General features: G+C 40.6%; 1 protein-coding gene across 3 annotated transcripts in view; it reads right to left on the bottom strand.

Annotated features, from left to right (window-relative positions):
• Nucleotides 1–5,885, bottom strand: part of ctbp2l (C-terminal binding protein 2, like) — a 99,871-nt gene extending 93,986 nt beyond the window's left edge. For 2 of the 3 annotated variants that reach the window (XM_082544993.1, XM_082544996.1), the window contains exon 1: nucleotides 5,444–5,885. The gene's annotated coding sequence lies outside the window, so the exon portion shown is untranslated. Of the gene's footprint in view, nucleotides 1–4,458; nucleotides 4,582–5,443 lie in introns of all 3 variants that reach the window. The other variant, XM_082544994.1, reaches the window with a different exon arrangement.
• Between the last annotated feature and the right edge of the window lie 16,415 nt (nucleotides 5,886–22,300).

Genomic DNA, 22,300 nt, shown 5'->3' with positions numbered 1-22,300 from the left:
ATTTACATCCCAATTTAGAGAATGACCCACATGCTGCTGATTCCATTTGGACAGAAATCTTAATCTAAGTACCAAAACTGAGCAGCCCCAGTGTTGATGTACTTCAATCACTGATGTTGCAGCATGGCAGTAATGAGATGGTGCTACTTACCCTCACCCACCCACTCACCCACCAGTATTACACCTCAAACACTCCCTGCAGTGACCTCAGTTGCTGATTTTATCACTTCCTTGTATTGCAAACGTACTTCAAGTTTATCTGTGTTAATGGTGCCATATGAAATGTGTACATATCTATAAAGACATCTGTATGTATAAGATGAGGCAATGCAATACAGTTTCATTAACTGGGCTGATATACAGATACACACGGCTAAGCTGCAGATGCTGTGTGATAAAGTGTTGGGTACAGCATGCTTCTTAGGCCGACTCGCTGCTGTTCTCATGGTGGTCCCCCTTCCTTCGTAGCCTGCCCTGCAATTGATAACGTCCACTAATTTTTGTTTTTCGGGAACCAGCGCCCATCGTGTGATTGCGCTTTTTTGGGTGTGTGTTCTGTTATTTTATATTTAAGCATATGTCTGTCTGTGGTTGTGCGTGCTAGCATGTGTGAGAGAAAGCTCATTTTCTCTGCCGCGCACCAAAGGAATAACCTCTGAATTAGTATTCAGTAATGAGACAGGGTGTGGGAATGATGGTGAATTTGTAAGCACGCACCATCTTCCCTAATTCCATTTAGGAGTCCTGTAAACACTTATAAATGCAGCAGATAGTTACAGCAGCACCCCCCCTGTCCTCCCCTCCTGCTTTCAGCTCTCATCAGGCTCGCACATCTCCAAAGAAACCAAGGGCAGGAGAGGAGGAGATACTGCAAATCACATTATGGGACATGAAATTAATCCAGCCTCCCCAAACATTTGGCCTTCACACAGTTTAACCTTGAAACTGCTTTTTACTTCCTTGCATGAAGACTTTATAAAAAAACCCTCTGTCACATCCAAGAGAGCAAGCCTGACATTACAACAATGGCGCTGCCGAGGTAATAATTCAATAGGATCCTTCACCGTGCTGATGATATGTTGTAATTTCATTTCACTTACGTCTGTTTCATATTGTAATACACAATTGAGTAGGGGCACTTTACGTCCCAAAAGACCACTTCCTCCTAAGATAATAAAAGCCTTTTGTGCTTGCCTTTGAGAAATCCTTGGTGGATTATGTGAGTGCAGATTTGGGAGCACATCAATTAATATGCATTAAACGAAAGTGTATTAAGTTATGAAAAAATAATTAATAACTCTAATTGCTGTAGTGCTGCTTTGCCAAACGACTCATACCTTAATGCTAACAAGATGGTCTCTGACACGGCCAACAGGGGCCAAAGTACAAGCGCTGCGTGACATTTTGCACTGCTGAAAGACAATGCACCTACACTTTATTACATGGGCACATCGCTCTCCCCTGATACTAATGTAGAGTGGTGCAAGGTAAAAGCACAGAGTGGCTGTTGCAGTGCATCCACTCCAATAACAGCAGGGAAAAAAAACTGCCAGCCAACTCAGAAGCCACATGAGGTTCAGCCTTACTAGTTTCAGTCAGAATAAAATACATCTGTTTGTGTTAGCGAATACTGTAGATCTCTTATGCACACCCTATCGCTGGATCTTGTCCCTTTGTATAGTACAGAGAATAGTGCTGGCACAGGGTTCCACTTTCCCCGTTACCACGAAAAAGACATCCACAGCTCCAATTATCCTTTACCCCTGTGTAGCTCTGGAGAACACAACTGCTGCTACTGTCAATGAAATTATAGGAAAGGGTGGGGGTGGGGGTTGGTTAGCGATGATAGTCCCCCTCTAACCACACCCACACTGAACACACGCGCTCTTCAATGTGCGTAAAAGTGAAGACTCACAATGCCTTAAGAGAAAAAGCAAAGAAATGGGAATGACAAGTAAACTATTTCTTTGAGATATCTTTTCAATACAGCATTTCTAAAGGTGAGAGGAGTTTTCAAAGCATGAGATAGTACCTCTTGCTGAGTAATGACATCTCTTGTTGCCGTGAGTAGCAAAGACCTTGTTTCCAAGTTCTCTGCTTTGACCAAGAGCAATCTGGGGCCGGATTTACCGTCTCGGTCAGTTTCTACGGCCACGTTTTTCACAGCAGAAAAAGTAAACATTAAAAACACTATCCCAGCTTTCAGCTAAATCAATCTTCACTTTGCTTGGAAATAATGAGCACGTTGAGCGAGCTTCAAATGAACACCGTTGCTCCCGGGCTCGTCAGCTCTACGCAGTCACATCACACAGGCACTTTTGAGGAACGCAGGAAAAAAGAAGACGACTAGTCTTAGCCTTCAGAGACCAATTAAAACACATATTCAAATTGACCTAAAAGAAGCGTAATAAGGCATTCGTTTATGGTGCTGTCCCATACCCATGGTTTCACCCGTTTTTAGATACACTGCAATTGTTTTCAACCCTGACAAACAAATAATCTCAGCAGAGTGGAAAACTGAAAAAAACCCTCTCCCATCTCATCTCTGCAGGATCAAAGACTACATCGAGATGTAGCGAGCACGTAATTTTCACACAACATGCACACAGGCTCATTCAAAGGACATGAAGGCAGAATTTACCAGCTCTGTATGCACAGCATGCATACATTAGTTGATTCTTATTAAAGCCCACAGTGAACATTAGATCAGCATCATTACTATCTACAAAGAAAATACACTGAAAATAGACATCTTGTTAGCTTCACAATTCAGCAAATATGGGAATTACACAGCATGGTGTATTAAATGCTACACGTGTCACTATAGCACTGAGCAAGGCAGCTGCAAATAATCAGTTGTTTTATCTACTAAAGGTCAAAATAAAGAAAAATGCCAAATGCAACTTTCCAGCACTTCAAAATGTTTCCCTCCACCCAAAACCAAACACATTCCATTCAAAGAAGGTTTAAAACAGTGAAAGAGTGACATTTTCAGGGAAATTTTCTTCCAGTCTACTAATTAATTAAAGCAATAGAACCTATTAAGAAAACAAACTTGAAATGGAAATGAGACATTCAGGCAGCTCTTCAGCCAGTCAGAATTTTAACCATGACATATTTGGCAGCACAGCCCAGCGGGCAGGCTACGCAGCAACTCTAAAACATGCTCCCTCTCCCTTCCACAGCACTTCTTGGGAAGCCGCTCTCATAAATCCCTTCTAATGGTTGCTGGCGAGGGAACTTTTTAACACAGAACTTAGCAGCCACTGTTATTCACCCATATAGCGAGAGTCTTGGGATGATGGATGGTAATAAATATTGCACGGGGCTAACAGAGGTCCCCTCAGAGACGTTCAATTGCCTTGAGTGATAGGGTGCTGCTCGGCAACACAGGAGAGGATGGCAGAGGGCAGGCTCTTCACGGGGTCGGCTAACTGAGTCTGTTCAATTTCCTCTGTGGAAACATGACAGGTCCCATTCTAAATGATAACACTGACTCACAGTGTGGGAAGGTGAGCCTAACAAAGGGTGCCTTCTGCAAAAAAATATGTATCTTAACGTATGTGTAGCGATTTTATTGGTTATGAATGAGGAATTGATCCACTGTGGACCAGGAGTAATTGTGAATGTAGAATACCGCTCTGTGTTAGGAGCTCTTTCCTGCTGCACTTTTGCAGTTTATCGTTTTTTTCCTGACAAGGGAGCTCTGTTGAGCTGATCTGCCCACCATCTTAACTGCTTCCTTGACAATGGCTGACAACGGAGCAGATGTCCAAGCTGCACACATCTGTAACAGTCTGATATTCCTTAAGGCGCACACGCCCCCCTCCCTTCTCAGTCAATACATGCACAGACAAAGAGGTCACCTCTTATTTAGCTTGTAGTGATCCAATTATTTACTTTGATTATATCAAGATTATACTTTTTCTTTTGGTGTGGGTGCTGGATGGAAATTATCTTAGTTGACAAGAATTAATTACTGACGATGATGTTTTTAATGATGAGCGATAAGGAATTGGGATAACCCCGGTTCTTCATTAATCCAACACGTGTCCTGTTGTCATATTTTCAGAGTAATCAGTGAATTAATTAGTCCAATAATATGTAAGAATACTTTAGTGGGTGTAATTAACAAGTTAACACAAGGCAATTAGCAGCTCATTTATACGCTGCCTGCACCTAAAGGTGGCTGTAAACAGAGGAAGCACTTTCTTTACTACTTTTTTTAAAGTTTACCCAACCAGAAGTGATACTTTATTCCAGCTGCAAATAACAGCTCAGCAATTAAAATAATATACACTCACCTCTATGTAAAATACAGCTAACTGATTAAGAGCAGGGACTACAGAAAACAGCTCATTATTCTCCTCTAGCGGTTTTCAAGTCACATCGTCTATGGGATCAAGAGAACGCCATCCACTTAACAACTGTTAAGTTAATCAGTTTCTAAAATCTTACTTTTATTTGGCAAACTGCACCTCTGCAGCTCCACACTAAACCACCAAATCCTTTCAGGTGAGTTTCCTCGGGGCAAAATGTCATCAGATGCAGGTGTTTGATCTTCTATCTATTTGCGGGGCCCTGCAATTCAAAAAAAAAGTTTAAGGGGCCCTCTGATCCTCCGTAACCATGCGTAACAGCTTATTGCAAAGCGTCTCCAAAAGAGGTCTTAAAATGTGTGCAAGGACACAAACACGTGAATGGTCAGTGACATTGTGATGCAGCAAATGTGCTCCTGTTGGGATGACTTGTGTGCGTGCGTTTTGCGTGTGCGTTTCTCTTTCTTTCCTTTTTCTTTTTTGTTTTAAGAGACACAGACTGAGCAGCGAGGAGCGCTGAAGATTACACAGGATGACGTCTTCTACAACACTATTATGCCTACAAAAACTCAGTCATTCGGATCAAGCATGGGGTATTAGAGGATTTATGAGCAAATAGTCTCGCTGGAAAGCACAACACAGCCTGTACAACTCCACAGCCATTCAACAGACACTCTACTAATGCACTTCCTATTTTCTTTTAACCGACACGCACTCCGTGAGGGGTCTGGCTGTGTGCAAAAACAATACACTCCGCATGCCTTTGCCGAACAGCTACCTTTCGCCATGTAAAGGTGAGGAACGTAAATGTCAACACTGTAAGGAGGGAAACGCGGTCCGGTCGTGTCCACATTTGACACAGCGTGCTATATACGTGGTCAGAAATAATTTCCCTCCCGTGTGTACAACCCACCCCGACCAACCATTCCCCCATCTTCATGGCGCAGTAAGGTGGACACACATGGTCAGAGCCGTATGCGGACCCGAAACCCAACGGCGGCCAACTCTCTTTTGAACCCCCCTCCTCACCACCAACACCACCAACACCACCATCCCTCCTCCAAAACTGAATTACACGAGTTAAATCTGCACGGCTGGTGTTGCTTCTGTAAATGCAGTCTTACCTGGATGAATGGTATCAGATAGCAAGTTGAGAAGCCGACTTTTTTTTTTTTTTTTTTAGGCACACGTCGGCGGCAGCATCATCCGCTTCGGGGACACGAAATAAGATTTGGAGTAATTCTGATTCCACCTTATTATTAATCCTCCGCGCGCTGCACGAGCGGCTTCTCTCGCGGGCTCTCTCTCTCCCCCCCTCTCTTTTTCTCTTTTAGGGGCAGGCGAGAAGAAACAACCGGATAGAGAGGAGTGATAGCCGAGCAGGGAACGAGCTACAATGTGTTGAAGCGAGTCCTTGTTTATTCAAATACGACGGAGCATAAACGCCGAGTAGGTGTCTAACTGCTTCTCTGCTTTATTTTACCTCTCTCTCTCTTTCTCTCTCTCTTTGGCTGTAGTCACACTATGTCTAACTCTCTTTTTTATAAAGGCGGGGTCTTGGGTCGTTTAAACCAATGACATAAACCAAGAAGAAGAAGAAGAAGAACACCCCCCCCACCACCACCGCCGCCACCGTCTCTCCCCCCCCCTCTCTCTCTCTGTTACACACACACCTTCCTCTACCGCGGTGAGCATAAATGATGCGGTCATTTTTGGTTTCTTCCTCTGGAATGACCGCATCTCTCTCTCTCTTTTTAAAAGAGTTTTTAAAACTGAGATAGTTTTAGTTTCAGGTGAGGAGTGCTTTTCTTGGGGAATGCCTTTTTTTTAAAATTGTGATGCTCAGAGCATTGAAGATAAGTTCAAGAACTCTTAAAAGTTAACTATCTGATGTATTGCTATATGTGGGTTTTTTGTCAAACTTCTGCTTCTCAGTTCTTAAAAACTGTACCAACTATTATTATTATTTTTTTTTTTTTATCACTGTGTTGAGGCTATATTGTTTTTAAGTATAGTTCAGTTTCTCTGAGCTCATTGTTTTGGTTCCGTGGCCTGCTGTTATTATTTTTCTTTTTTAAAAAAAAGATGATTTCACCTTTTATATAAATCACAGTAGAGTGCTAGTCAATTCAATGCATGTTTAGTTTTATAGTACCAAATCATATGATCAATAATATAATGCAATCTTTCAAGATTCGGCTCAAAACTAAAATCTGACTCTGTTCTGCACCTTGTCTTTTATCCTGTCTTTATGAGCCTGGTTCTGCAAGGGATTTCTTCTTGTTGAAAGGGAGATTTTTCTTCCCACTGTCACCAAGTGCTTACCCAAAAGGTTGTTTTTTGGAGTTTTCTCTTTATTATTGAGAAATTACAATATAAAACACCTTGAGGTGACTGTTGTTTTGATTTGGCGTTATATGAATAAGACTGAATTAAATTGCTCTACCCTGCATTTTCTAAGATGATTCCTTAGAAGCAAGCACTTTGCGACAGTGGTAAGGAAAAAAACTCTCTTTTAACAGGAACAAACCTCTGTCCTGCAAAAGTCTGAACCAATAGTAGAATAAGAAAGGGGTGGTTCAGGGTTCAGGGTCACCTGATCCGGCTTTAAGTATAGTTGCAGTAGCTAAAATTAAGCAATAGGAATAGGGCATTGACCAATGGGATCAAATCAAACATATTGGAATCATAATCTTAATCACTTAACAGCACCAGCACAACACTTTCATCTCACTGCTCTGATCAGCGTTGTTTGGTGCACCACTCAGCCTTTTTCATTGAAAAGTTACAATAAAATCCCTGTAAAATTCCTGTCTTTCGCCAAATGGCAGAGAAAACCAGCATCTAGCCAATCATGAATAGTTTAGGAAGTTCTTTGCCTTTTATCTTCATTTTAAATCGCTGGCACGTCAAATCTCAAATACTTGGCGTTAACTGTAAAATATGCCATAGCAGTCAGTTCTGGCTGTTGGTCTGCCAGTGTTGCCTGAGAGCCAGATTATCTGTGTGTGGTCCAAATTTCAACTAGATGCGATGTCTGAGTGCACCGACCCCGACTTCCACTAACATGGATGACAAAATGTTGCATGCCTGTCACATAAATTCTACCCAACTTCATAGGGTGATAAAAATTTTACAAGCAAATATGTCAAAATTATTCTTTCTTTCTCTCCATACAATGCTACCACACAGAATTATGAATGTACCAGCAGTGCTTTAGTCTGCAGTCAATGTATAATTTATGGAATTGCTTTAACATACTACTAAGATGTTATAGGAGACTGTACAAGGCTGTGATATTTGTGTTTCACCCCATTACATTGTACCGATGATTAATGGTGCTTTTTAGTATGGATCACTGTGGGATGCTGCTGACTGAAAGCTCATAAAACAGCACAGCCAAGTGAGTAAAAGGTGAAGGAAGGGTAAACCTTGTAGATCTAAGGAGAGACACACTTAGATTTTTTTATGTTCGCTCTGTGTAGAGGGAGCGTTTTTACAGAAAAGGAGTTGTACAAATCTCAACAACCCAATATTGATTATGTTAGGAGTTCCTTTGCTTTCTCTAAAGTGATTATTCTGCAAGTAGTGCCATGGCTTTTGTAAAGGCAGAGAATTTAATTTAGTCCTAGACATGGTTTAACTGTGCTGTACACTGGACTCACCCATGCTCAATTGATTTGACAAGAATATACAGCAAAGAGCACGTCCCCAGTTTTTTTGTGAAAGCGTGGGGCGCATGGAGGACAGCACATGATTGATTTTTACTATCTTTTTTTTTGGAACTTGTTGCACAAACGACACACATTGATTCATATGATTAAACCATGAAGAGGTTGCCTCTGATAAACATTTTGAACGCTGCTACAGATTCAAGAAACCACAATGCATTTCTATATCTCATTCTCAATCTCATTACATTACAGAGCAAGCCATTTTTTTTAACTTTCTTATTGCTCTATTCTGCCTGACCTCCCTTCTCTATTGGTCTCTCCATCAGTGATTGCCCACCTTTTGTCAGAACACTGGCTATATGTGGGGGCTGGGCAGCTTATAGCACAAGAAGACAAGAATTGAACCGAACTCGGTGAGATAATTGGAAAAACGGAAAATGGTGGCAGAAAACTGTGACTATTTTATGATATCAGATACTCCATTTTCACACTAAAGGAAGAAACACATCTACAGTAGTGCCACTTTGGAAATCCTTAATAATTTTCTATTTTTCCTTACAAAGCTGACCTGAAAACGTTTCGCACAAGTTGCAAAACAGAACCCAGTTAATTAAAAATGACAAAGTAGTGGTGTTTTTACAGAAAAACCATTGAGTGTTATTTATCTTTCTAACCCACCTTGTTTCCTGCAGCAGCATGCCTGTAGATCGCAGTTGAAAATTATCTTAATATGAGGTTCAAGTATAAATATGAGGCCTCTAAAGAATCCCTAAAGTCTGTCCTTCACAACACATGTCTGTGGAAATGTATCATGGCCCAAACAAAAGAGATTTCAGAGAACCTAAGAAAAGGAATTGATGCTCATTGAGCTGGAAAAGGTCACAAAACCATCTGTAACCATCTTTGGACTTTGCCTGTTATGTATCACAATCAGACAGATTGTGTACAAACGAAGGAAATGTGAGACCATTGTTACTCCCCAATAGCAAGATCTAGAACAGCCTCTGATATGCTGCATCTGAGCCATTACAGGTTGTTATCATAGATGGACAAATGAATTGTGAATTATATATAATTCTAAAGGAAAACTGCTCTCGAACTGAATGTCAAAAGAAGGTGAGTCATGCAGCAACCATTAGCACAAATGTTGATCCTGAAAAGTTTTGGAGCGGCGATGTCAAAGTCCTGTTCTTAATTTAGAATAAATGTTGAGGAAGTCCCCGAAGCAAGCAGTTTATGTGAGGAAGCTCACCGCCACATCACCAGTGGGCTAAAATTCTTCCAAGCCAGTATGCAAGCCTGATCGACGGTACTGGAAACCTTTAATTCATTTGTCTTTGTACTTTACTTACTTATAAGAAATGCTGATGCCTTAAGCCATATTTATGCAGAAACATAGAAAATTCAAAAGGATTTACAAAGCACTGTACTACATGGCTGCAAAAACATTTACAAATAAATGACAACCCACTGCAAAACGGCATACAATAATCACAAGCAGCTAATGTAATCTGTATATAGAAGCAGAAATCTCTTTAAATCTTCCATTCCCACTGCTCATGCTGCATCCTCTCTGTTTTCCTTTGTCAAACTTAAAGTTAAATCAGAGCCAGCAATAAGATTTTATTGTGCTCTTTTATCATTTTAACAAAAGAATCGACAGCCTCAAGTCAAAAAAACACTGGAGGGATGCACGCTATCAGATCCCCTTTAAAGCAACATTGTAAACAAATAGGAAAGTGCCATGTTACTTTTTTTTTTTATTGTTGAACATGCAAAAAACTGTGATCTGCATTTCACATCGAATCCACCACTGCATCAACATAAAAGATTGGTGGAGATCTGTGGGGAGTTTTGAGTACTGGAGGAATTTATTCTATGCTGTAAGAAGAGGAGGTAGGGTTCAGTGTAGAGCCATATCAGACCTTCTCATGTTGAACCCTGAACTCAATCTCCATACTCACAAATTCACATGCAGAGTTCATGGCGAGTCCCCTGGAGAGCTGTGCAACATGCTATCTACACTACGGTCTCTGGAGACACACATCTTTCAATCTCCAGATGAATTATTGAAGGCACACCACCCCCACCATGTTTTTTACATCGGTTGGAATTAGTTGTTGCTCCAGAGTACAAGGACCATGTTGCACTGGAGGTTCGAGGGGCGAATTTATTTAAATTTCTTTTTCCTCATGTTGTGTTTCTAGTCATCCCCCCCCTCCTATATTTCAGTTCTCCTCCTATGAATCAGTTGCTTTCCCTTGGTACTTTACTCCCACCTTGAAGACTCTTTTCAAAAGGATTTTCCCCACGTACTCAGCTCAATCGCAATTTTCATGCACCTGCTCATCGCCACACTTTCCATTTCTTGGTAAGTTATTACAGTCTGATTTCTCTGTTTTTTTGTATTGTTTTTTTGTTTTTGGTTGAGTTGTAAAATATATTTATTTTCTCTAATGAATAAAAACAAATCAATAATAACATGCACGGCTGCCAAAGCATGCCCCAGCACTTGTTTAAGTTGCAAAGATCAGTATGCATCATTGCTCCTACATGCTCAACATATATGAAGGCTGCACCACGCACCCACCCACCTACAACCTCTTTTTTTTATTTTGCTAATAAGGAAACAGGGCTTCACCATGCAAGAATAAAGAGGGGGTGAACGGCTCAGACCCCCAATGGGTCTCCTTGAACTTGTGAAATAGGATTGACACCACTCAGAATGAGCTCACCATGTAGGAACAGCAGACTGAGCCCCCCCAGGATGCTAAGCTGATTCAATTCCCCTAATGATGTTTGTAATTTAGGAGGCTAATGACATGCACTATGAACTGGAAGATTGTGTTTAGGAGATGCCTCTCGGAGTCAAGTGTTGCCTTGGCGAATGCCTCCTAAGAAATTACACAGAATACGGGAACAAATTACAGAGATGCCACAATTTACATTTTGGGACTTTGATACATGGATTACAACAAAATTATTTATAATAAGTTATGATGTAATTTGTGAATAAAACCTTTTTTTTTTTTTAATTTTCATCTCTTTCAAGTGTGAGTCTGATATCCTTGAGGGGAATCCAGGATTAAGTCATATAAGAAACTGAAATATGCAGATATTTGCATTTGTACATTTTCTTGCATACGTTGAGTGATGTTGATAGTTTGATGACAACTTCTTGCATACCTTAAAGAATCTACTGTTATGCTTAGACTGAAACTGAAACTGAAATACGCAGACATGTAGTTTTCAGTGGTGCAAGATCCAAAAATGCTGGATCATGAAATTAAGCTGAAATTTTCAGCTTAATTTGGTTAAAATACCTTTGTGGTCTGACCCAACTTATTTGTTCACATCAAATAAAGAAAAAAATCACAGTCTTAGAAGTCTCTGTGACATATTGAATGAACCCAGTGTAAAAACGGTACCCCGCCCCCTTCTTTAAGTCGGATTTTATGGCCCAATCCGAAGTGTACAGTTTTTACTTTGCAGGTCAAGACAACAGCATTTTCTCATAAACAGTTTACATTTTGTGGCATCGGTGCTAAGAGATCCAATAGATCTTTTGTAACACCCCTCCCCCCTCTCAATTTGGCTTTGTGTACTCTAATTCTGCTAATTTGGTGTTTACCCTTTGGGTGTACTGAAGCTTACTTCCTGTGTGATGAGGATGTCTGATTTTTAAAGATGTTTCGCACTGTCTATAGATCGGCAAATACACGTGCACGCACGTGTCCTTGCGTGAACACGTGCGTATATCTAAATGTGTGGCAAAAAACATTTACGCCAGAGCAATCACACAGGAGATATGGCGACAGTACTCAGCACGATGTACATACACAACATATTGATATGATTACTCCACAGGCTGCTCCCTTTGTTTTAGGCTGGTCATTAACAACCTATTTGAAGACTTTGTCAATAGGTGCCAAGACAACAAGAAGCAACATCGCCCCCTCCGTGCTCGACACCCCCCCTTCATCCACTTGCCTTTCTTTTTTCTCATTAATATGGAAATGAGCTGCTTATTGTTGTTAAAGAAAGGGAAGAAAGCTGTCATGTCTTTGGTGACAGACTCAATGGATGTGTTTGGATTGCAGGGTTTGCTGTTTTCTGAGAGCATGTCTTATCTTTGTTTAGGCAGCGAATCAAAAATGTAAACATCACTTCATTAGCATCTGTCAGGAAGCTTAACACTATGATTTTTAATGCATGGCTAAACCTCTGAATAGGCCTTGTTATTCTGTCTCTTCTTTTATCTCCACTTTTTGTACTAGTTAATTTCTCAAAGGGAAACTTACTTAATCCTCTGCATTTGTTCGCAAAAGCTGTATTGTGTAGCTCTGCTTTCTCCTTCTGCTAGAACACCATTTACTAGACTTGGGTTATTGTACTTTCCCTGTTGGCTGGTGATCGCTTTTGGCATTTTTTTCTCATTCAGAGATCAAAGAAATATTCATTTTCTATTTCAGTCAGATGAAACTCCAAAAACGAGTTTTTGCTTTGAAAAAACAAAAGAAAAAAAGAATTAAAGAGAAATTTGATGCACTATTCTTAACCTTTACATGAAATCAAAAGATTTATATTTTATCCAATCACGGGTGCTATCAGCATCCCACTTCATCAAGGCTTACCCCACACCCAGCAATTACTTCAAGTGTACCTGCACATTGTGGAGTGATATTATAATTACTAGGACAAGACCGAAAATAGTCAAGATTAGGTAAATGCAGCTACTTATCTCAATTAAGGACTTTGTTTATATCTAGATTTGCCCGTTGCAGGGTTGCATACGCATCAGAGCTTATTTTCAGTTGTGCAAAAGGATTTGACCTCCTCAGGGACTCATCAGCTGCTTGTTTTCGCAGCTGCAATCTTCTAGATTTCATTGCTAGGCTGAAGCACTTCTCAGATTGAGTTACACTGTTAACGAATGCATGCTCAAAGTCAAAGTTCTCCCCACAAAACACTGTGGCATACAGATAGCTCCTGAGATGACAGATTTACACTAGTAAATGTCAGCTGCTCCTTGAGGAAGGTGTACTGGATAACGGGCTGCGGACTCCCTTGTGTAACAACCACTGGGTAAATCTGTGAGTTTAAATCCAACAAAATTGACAAAGATTGTTGATTATGCTTGTCTGGGAGAGAAGTGTCAGCGTTGTCAGATGCAATGTAGTTTAAAATTTTATTGGAGTGTATGAAGGAAATTGACTCAAAAATAAATGAACGTGAGGGGAAGAGGATATATTTGTAACACATCAGGGTATATTCAAAACAAAAAATATCATGGTCAGACAAAAGAGAAGCCGTGTTCAAAAGGTCAGTGATATCCATCTATCCATCCATCCATCTTCTGACAAGTCAATGACCATCTCCAGTGTCCACTCTCTGTCAGATTGTTTGCTACATTTGAGTGTTTAACAGGCTCTTCCATGTGATTTTCTAAGCCTTTTAGTTTTTCTTTGCGTTTCCCTGTTTCCCAGCATTCCCTGTTTGGTGGAAGAGTGGCTTCTTCATCAACTTGGTCCTCCCTCTTTGAAATCCTTCACTGGAGAATTTAGCGGATCACCTCACCTGCCTGCTCACCTTCCTAAACCTCTTTCTCAGAATAAAAAAAGACCAATGCTCAGGCAAACTAAGCAAGCAGTTAGCTTACTTAGTTTCGATCTCAAACATAATCACCTGAAACATTTCTACACCCTTGCCTGTGGACTCACCTGCATGGGCCTACCTCTCGTCTCTCTCAGTGGATACTGTACCTGTGAATTGAACTGTCCCCTGGGATCCCATTGGCTGACATCTCAATCTGCATTTGCTTGTTGTTGCAAATGACTTCATCTGCAGTTGGTCTTACTTTAGAGTCCACTTTGCTTTATTGCCTTTTTGCAAATGAAAGTTGGAGCCTATCCCAGGTTTCACAGGGCGAGAAGTAGCGTACACCATAGATGGGTTGACATTATTTTCTTATAATTCATTTTTAAACAGGCAATTAAAATGCCACTTGTGCTTGCTGTGTCTTGCTGAGCTAAAGATAACGTTTCAGTTAGCAGCATAACAGCTTTAACTTCACTCGTAATTAAAAAATATTGCTACGGCTTGGTTTTTACACAAAGTTGCAAAAGATGGAAGGAGCAAGAAGTCCTAAAAGTAACCACGTTTGCATGAGTGGGTGGAGTTCCAATTTTTTTGCTAATGCTAATTAGCTAGAGATGTACGCAAACTCCATTTTTGTAAACAAATCCAGACAGCAATTTCGCTTACCTACAAACACAATTCCTGTCTGGACTATTACTACAATTAACTGCACAACAAGCTGTATTATTGAAAAATTGAATATATAAAATGTATAATTGAATCAAAAGTGCCCCCAAATGCAACAAAACCACAAAAAAACTTGTGAGGTCCGATTCTAGAGTTAGAGCTAGCAGATATAGCCTTCTGTCAAAGCTTCCACACTCTTACTTTACAGAAGTCTAAGCCTTATAGTATAAATAGGTGATATATAGTTACAAATAAAGGTTGAGTCACCTCCTGTTCACATGTCAAGAAGGGGAACATTGAACATAGAGAACTAAAAATAATTCTTGGACAAGACTGTGACCTCATTTTTAGCCTCCTCATGTAAAGGTGTGAACGTTAGTATTGAATTTTCTTTGCTTATGCTTTTGGAGGGAGCTTTAATCAAGAAGCCCAAAATTTTGGGGTGTTTTAATGTTAGCTTCATTTTTCAACTCACGAGGTTTCAAACCTTTTCTTTTTTTCCTCATTTTTTTAGGTTCTTGCAGAAACAAGATAGAGCTTATGAGTATTTTATTATTTACTACCATTGTTCCAAAACTTAGATATATAAGTTATATTATTTATAATTTACCCATGCTCAGCGTAGGAAGAGAATGAGAAGAAAACTTTAAATATGTCTGTATTTTTGACCCATGCAGGTGTGGTTTTTTGAAAGAGACTGCAAAAACCTTGCACAAACACGAGACAAATGTAATCATTGTCTCAGTAATCAGAGATCTGTGGCTTTGTCACATTTGAACAAAGAATCAATGAATCAAGACTCAAGCTGCCATCCTGTGAAAACACTGCAGTGTAGCACAAGTGCCCTCTTAGATTTTTTTTATCCTCTTTTAAATCACTTCAGGTTTTTGTTGCATTTCTAATTGTCGATTCAGAAATTGTTCCAGTTGTTGAAATGCCTGCGTGTGAAGCAGCGACGAGGAGGGCGAAGGGATGAATGTACATGTAATGTTTTTGCATTTGTTTTCCTCTATCCATCTCCCTTTTTGTCAGGACAGTTTCATTTCCATGTCAGTGATTTATGAAGGGAGATAGGAGAGAGCCTGTTAATGAGATATTTCTCCTCATCTTCTCATGAACAACAACATGTCAAAATAAAGATAAAAAAACAACAAAACTCAAATGCCTGCCGGGGGAACAAATTAGGTCTTGTGGCAATACTGCAAAAAAAGTGCTTTTCCAATGTATCACTCTAAATTCAAAAACATCCAGGCATCCTGTATTTGATGCACATCTTCTCATTTTGAAGAATTGGACTGTAATTGAGCCTTATTCCATTCCAAACTAGAATATTTTACCTTAGAAAAATACTTAATGCCTTCCTGCTTACCACAAAACTATAAAACATAGTAGAACACAATGCTATTTTTGGATATTGCAAAAAAGCTCGAAAAGACACACAGACACACACACGTGCCACAATATGGCTGTGATTGTACAAACAAGTCTAGTCTAAGAGGTCTTTTAAAATGGAGTTCCAACTTGTATATGAAGATAAATGAAGAGAAAACAGGCACTGCTTCTTCGATTAAACTGACTGTGAGCCTGCCATCGTTTTTGCAGTTTTCCTGGAGGTAGAATGGAGTGCCTCAGATGCTTGCGGGTGGCGCTGACAGAATCTGAAGTGGGTCGTCCACTAACCTCAACCCCCTGGAGTACCGTGGGTCTGGGCCAGAGCGGAAGGAAGCGGTGTCCTGCTGAGACGTAGAGTCTGGTCTAGAGGTAATGGGCAGAAGGGAAAAAGAGCGTTGCCTGTGGCGTGGCACAAAATGAATTACTGCCATCTTTCTGCTCCTCTGCTTCACAGTCAGAGTAGAGTCTGGAGGGCCAGATAACAAGGGCACAGAACCACAAACTATAGCAAAATGGAGAACTGCCCGAGAAAAAAAAATAAAGCTGTCTGGCAGAGTTAATATCATGTCACTTATGATGATTTGGCTGAACGTATGATGAGGTCATTCTCATTTCAGTGTTAATGTCGGCCTAGACTGTAGTACAGGGTGGTGGCAATGACTGGAACGTTTTCTTTTATTTCTCAGCTCCCACTCTTCTCATTTAGGTTAACACGCCATGGTATGAATCTTTTCTTTCAGTGGTGTGTTACGGCTTTTGGAAAGAAGCAATAAGACGGCCACAGAATAAAAGGAAAAAGAAAAAACTCCACCAAGCACACATAGCTAGTTTAAGCATAAATTTCATTCCTGGATTTCATGAGTGCAGCTTAAGTGTCTACAACTTAGCTGCTGCTTTGTTATCCAAAAGTCCAGACAAGTGTGGTGACCCTGAGACCTTGCTGCACTATGATTTGAGAAAACACATGCAAGCAGGCAAATTACAAGCAAAGTGAGAAAAACATCTTCTCCGACGCTTTAACGCTGCCTTTAGGGGAACCCCTCCCTGCTAATTCAAAAAACACAACTAAATAAAGCAAATACCACACACAGGAACAGGAAATGCTATTAGGCCAGGACACAGTTTCTGCCATCTGGTTTTAGATTTAAGTGACTTTTTAAGGTGCCACAACGACAAATGTGTTTGTCACCTTTTAGTGCCCCTTGGGGGGGGAAAAAGCCTGTTCCTCTGTATGCAGGTTGTACTTTCTGTATTTGCATGTGTTTTCTTGAGCTGCACTGCATTAAGCTTGAACCTGTACTTTAACTTGTCACTTATATTTTATAGTTCAGGTTCAATATTGCACTCAAATCAGTGATTTTTTTTCCTTTTGCACAATGCTCGCGCTCATATTCGTCTTGGTAAGACAGCATCTGTGGGGTCATCTAAGTAATTTCCTATAAACATGATTTTAATTTCCTCTGGGATCAATACTCCACCATCATAAATCTGATGCTCTTTGATGCTCATTTGGTCTGCGCAAGTATAGTCTTCTGCCCACTGGATTTGTCTGTTGTGGTTAGTGTGATGTAAGATGATATGTCCAACCTTAAGAGCATCCTGAAGGGGAAATACTCACTAATATAGCTGATCAGAAAGGGAAAAGGTTCGTCTGGTCTCTGCGCAGCTTATGGTTAAGCATTTGATCTTGCACATTCTTTTATAGACATCAAATCTTCCAGTAAATTTAATCTAAGGCAGACACAGAATCAGTGAATCAGCAGAGACTTTTCCATCAAAACCAATCCTGCATGTTTTTGGATTTGATATGACTAGCCAATGTGGAGGGGGGGAAAAAAGTAGGCAGGAAAAATGGGTGCATAATTAGGTCAAAGCATTAGGGAAACTGTTGAGTTGCATTTTGATTCATCTTGCCTTGCCCTGTTTGAACATGTCACCTGCATGCAAATGATTTTCTTTCTTCTCTACCCAAGAGGGGGGGAAAAACTACTTGAATTCATTGATGCCATTGTCTGTTATGAGATACAATCAATCTGGTGAGTGGGTGGGGAAGCAGGATGAGGGGCCCGCGGAGATTAAACAGAAGCCTCACCACGGATGTTCCAAAAACAAAATAAATCCATTCATCCAATTAGGGACTGCAGATTTTTTACTTTTATTTTTATTTTTTAAAAGACACGATTTGGACGAGTGCTTCTCTACTAATTTACTCTCCGCTTCGATCTGAATATCCTAATAGACTGGACAAGATTACAGGCCACATCAAAGTCTGCAGGACGTAGAAACAAATAAGCCAGAGTGACTAGGTTGTGCCGCACAAGCTGAAAATATGTTAAACTGCGTACTCACAATTTGCAGCTGGGCTTATTTAATGAATCCTTGCAACGTGAATCTCAGTTGAAGTTAGAAAACTGGAAGGATTTTTCAACTTTTTAACATAATTATCTATGTCTTCACACTTTTATGTCATCTCGTATGTACTGCTTTCATAGACAAGACACACTATGCAGTCTCTGCTATTCCCCCACCTCGATCCGTCTTTCTCCACTGGGAATAAAATGAGTTGAGCTGTTCAACTTTGATTAACACCCAACGTTCCCCCACCCTGCTGAGTAACTCCCCCTGTTTGATGAATCTGGCCCTGTTTGTTTTCCTGCTTCTCCTGGTGTATGATGCATGACAGTACTCCCCCTCAAAATGCAGCTTTATTCCACACGGAGGAAAAAGGAGGCAGAGGCAGGCAGAATCCCCCCCCCTCCCCTTTTTCTTTACACAGAAGACCTAAAAACCTTGTGAAAAAGAAAGGACATCGCAGAGATGAATACCACTTTCTGCAGAGGCAGAAGAGTGGCTTTTAGTGGCCATTTCTGTATCAAAGTGATCTACTGTATGTAGAGAAGTAAACAAGAAATATATATGGTACCTTGGAGGTCTGGATAAACTCTTAACCCTGGAGGTGGATTGCATCAGGTGGCTCACAGACACACAATGTCTCATAATATTATACTCTTCATTCTGTATACTGTGAGCCATTTATATATGCCTTTTACCTGCCTATCAATACAAAAATGGAAAGTGCCTTAGGTGAATAATTTCTTTATATGAGGAAAAAAAACTAATGGCGGCCCATTTCAATGGCTTTAGACTCACACGTACTTCAAATGTAAGATACAAATGAATAAATCAATGAAAGAACACAGCTATAAGGTATTTTGAGAAAGATAATTACTCATAAATAAAAAACAAACTCCCCAAATTATCCATGCATTTTCTTCTGTTGATCCAATTCAGGGTCACCGGGTCCATCCCAGCTGCCACAGGGTGAGAGGTGGGGCGTGCCCAGGACAGGCTGCTAGTCTGTTACAGGGCTGAGACAGACAACCAACTCACATTCACACCTATGGACCATTTCTAATCATCGGTTAACCTAACCCAAATTAACTGCATGTCTTTGAATTGTGGGATAAAGCTGGAGAACCTGGAGAGAACCCTGACACGGGGAGAACGTGCAAACTCCACACAGAAACCCCAGTCAGATTTTTTGTTTTTTAACTTAACAAAAACAAAAAAAAGATGATTAGAATCACATAGCATGCAGCACCTTTTACCCAGAGGACTGTAGGGGCAGTGGTGCATGTAAGAAGGGGGTCTAGGTGCACAGTGAGTCCTCTGATGTCATGCTGCTGGTAATATGTCCTGAAACAAGAGGAGAAATATTGCTGCGCTGTCACTGCAGTGTCAAGCCTCTCACTGCAGGACTGATTTCGCTGACACGACGCATCCTGAAAAAGTGGCAACTCAGAGCTATTCCCAGCAGGGCTGAAATATGCCCATGGAAAAAGGTGGAGAACACACTGTATATTTTACTGTACATGTGAGCAATAGTCACTAACTTTCTTCCCTGTGACGCTGTGCTGCATAAGCTTCCACCAGAATACAATAGGCAATAAGGCAATTAGAATAAGCCGTGCTGTGTGTCTTTCCAATGAGCACCCCCCCTCCCTCCCGCCTCTGTAAAGGAGCCAAGCAGAGCCACCATCCAGAAATCAATGAAGCGCTCCTCATAAAGGGATTGTCAAATTCAAGTCTGTGCAATTTGTTTTGTGATAACTCTGCAGGCTCATGCATGGAATCAATATGAGGACTAGTGGAAAAAAAATGGAGAGGAGAGGGGGCTGAGCGTGTATTGATTCATACTCAGTAGCATTAAAAGTACAGAGTAGAGGAAGTGTTAACCTTGGGTTGTACGCACATTTAGATCAATGTAAAGTTTATCTTTCACTGAAGTGTAGGCAAATTTAGTTTCCCTGAGAGGATAAAAAAGAGAGGACATGTCAGTAATGCCAACCACTTTTGCCCTGCGACTTGACCTTCTCGTACGCTGTTTTTTAAAACCCATAAATCACAGAACAGACTTGGACAATTGGCCAGTAATTGTGGTTAAAAACATAACCTGCAGAGCTGGCATTATAAAACTTGAACGAGCTACCGAAAACAAGTCTCCAGGCAGGAGGTCATCATCTAAATCTCCTACTGAACTCACTTCCTTTGTCTGGTTTGAATTTCTAATGACCGCTTGACTTCTTGAATCCATCTGCTAACATGCAAGGTCACAAATATGCTCCCAGATTAGAAAATGAATATGTAACAGAGCGCGTTAGGCCTGTCTGTATTTATTATGCTTTTATGCTTCATGTAACATATGCACAAAGAGGCCTCTTGTGTATCCCCACCCACCACCCCCCGGAAACACAACATTTTCAATTTTTATTTTATTTTAGCTACAGTTCGTGTTAAAGGAAAGGACATATAATACATATACACTGAAGTAGGTGAATGTCGGTTCATATCTTCTCTGGTAGTCAAACATTTTTTTCATGCTTACAAGGCATGTCAGTGTGAAGGATATAAGTCAATTAACCCAAAGGACCGCATTCTTGCTACCTCCTCCCCTCATCACTCCATTAAAAAGAAAGCTGCAAAGAGGAATAGCAGGCAGCACTCTCGCTTGTGGAAAATCATTACACAATCTAAGAAAGAATAGAATATTCTGTGCCCAGGCTTGCCTCCTGTTATTGCACCATTAATAACTTTTGCTGCTGCCAAACAGACAACACCAAGCTTGGTTAGAGAGGAGCCGACTAATGCAGTCAGTAAATTAAAACCATCGGTGTTCGTTTTCATAAAACAGACCAGTCTCTGTTGTCAGAGGTTGCGCCCCCACCCCTCCTTCCCCCTCACCTCTTCCATCATCCTTCTGTGCAATACATCTATTTGCGCTGTATAGTTTTTGAAAGAATTACTGCATTTCTCATTTCCCACTGAGCAAACAAACCCTTAGAAGTGCACTACACATCAAGCTACTTTATGACCCCTACGCAGGCTTTAAGTTGGCAGGAGGAATGAAAAGTTTTCATCAGAGAAGGTGAAATTATAACGTGGGAAAGAGGCTTGTCTCACAGAAACACAAGAAAGCCTTTAACAAATGACACTGTACCCATTTCTGTCAGGGGCTGCGACGACGAGCACAATACGCTCAAGAACAATTCATCTTTTTTCTGTTTTTTCAATTTTATAATTAAGACTTTGTAATTAAATAAAAATGCTACATAAGACTTGCATCCCATTCGCGCTATATGTTCATATGTTCAGTTTAATTATGTGGACCCTATAGCTACATTGTGATTTATGGTTGTTATAGAAACAACACTTGTTCCAACAAGGTCTTTGAAATTAAATAAAGCAGGCTTATGGAAAATACACTAATATGCAAGCGGTTTATATGGCCTTCATAAGAATTAGTGCACAGATTAAAGAGTGGAAAGGTTAGATAATATGAACATGTATATATATATATATATATTTATATAAAATTTGCCCTAGTTGTGTGTCTTGTGTGTTAGTGTGTCAAAAATGAAAGCTAAAGAAACATCAAGAATGCAACCAAGCAAAATTTTGCAGAGAGACCACAACTCCTAATCTGTGAAATTGGATGAATTTAAGTTGCCTACAAAATGGGATTAAATTGTATTGGCTGTAGTTTACTGAGAGGGGGGCATGTGTGAAAGGAATGGATACGGATGTTACAGTATTAAAGAGGCCCCCTTATATTTCACCCAGGAAACACTGTGGAGAGCATCCAGGGGGAGTCAATGGGCTCAGGGAGGCTGGAGTGCCAGCTCAAGAGAGAACGCTTAACAAAGGCTGTGTGGGAGGGCTTCTCTACAGTGTACGCTCATGAAGTGGACCATTGTCTCAAGTTTTCCCCCAACTGCCAACCCACACGTGTAGTCACAAACCTACCACCCTAGATACACCTAATCGCCATGAAACAGCCTGCGTCCTCTGCACATCGGTGAACTGTGCCCATTTGCACATGCTAACTGTTAGACAGGTTGAACTTAACCTCGCTAAGTGCAAGAGGGCTCATACTAAAGCTCTTAAAAAGACACTTTGAGAGCACAAGGCATTATTCTAGATCACTATGCCTGTGTGCTGTCTGAATAATGGAGGGTTTGGCAGCATCATTTGGAAAATGGTGGTATTTTCCAGTGTTTGTTGGCTGATGTTAAACGGGAACTTAATTTTCCTGAGAAATAGTACTACTCAGCCTGTGGGCACAGCTTTTTTTTTTCTTTTTCGTCTGTGTCA

Source organism: Aulonocara stuartgranti, assembly GCF_965226115.1.
Source record: "Aulonocara stuartgranti genome assembly, chromosome: 8".
Taxonomy (NCBI): Eukaryota; Metazoa; Chordata; class Actinopteri; order Cichliformes; family Cichlidae; genus Aulonocara; species Aulonocara stuartgranti.
The sequence above is the reverse complement of the archived record's forward strand: the minus strand, read 5'-3'. Positions and strand labels throughout refer to the sequence as shown.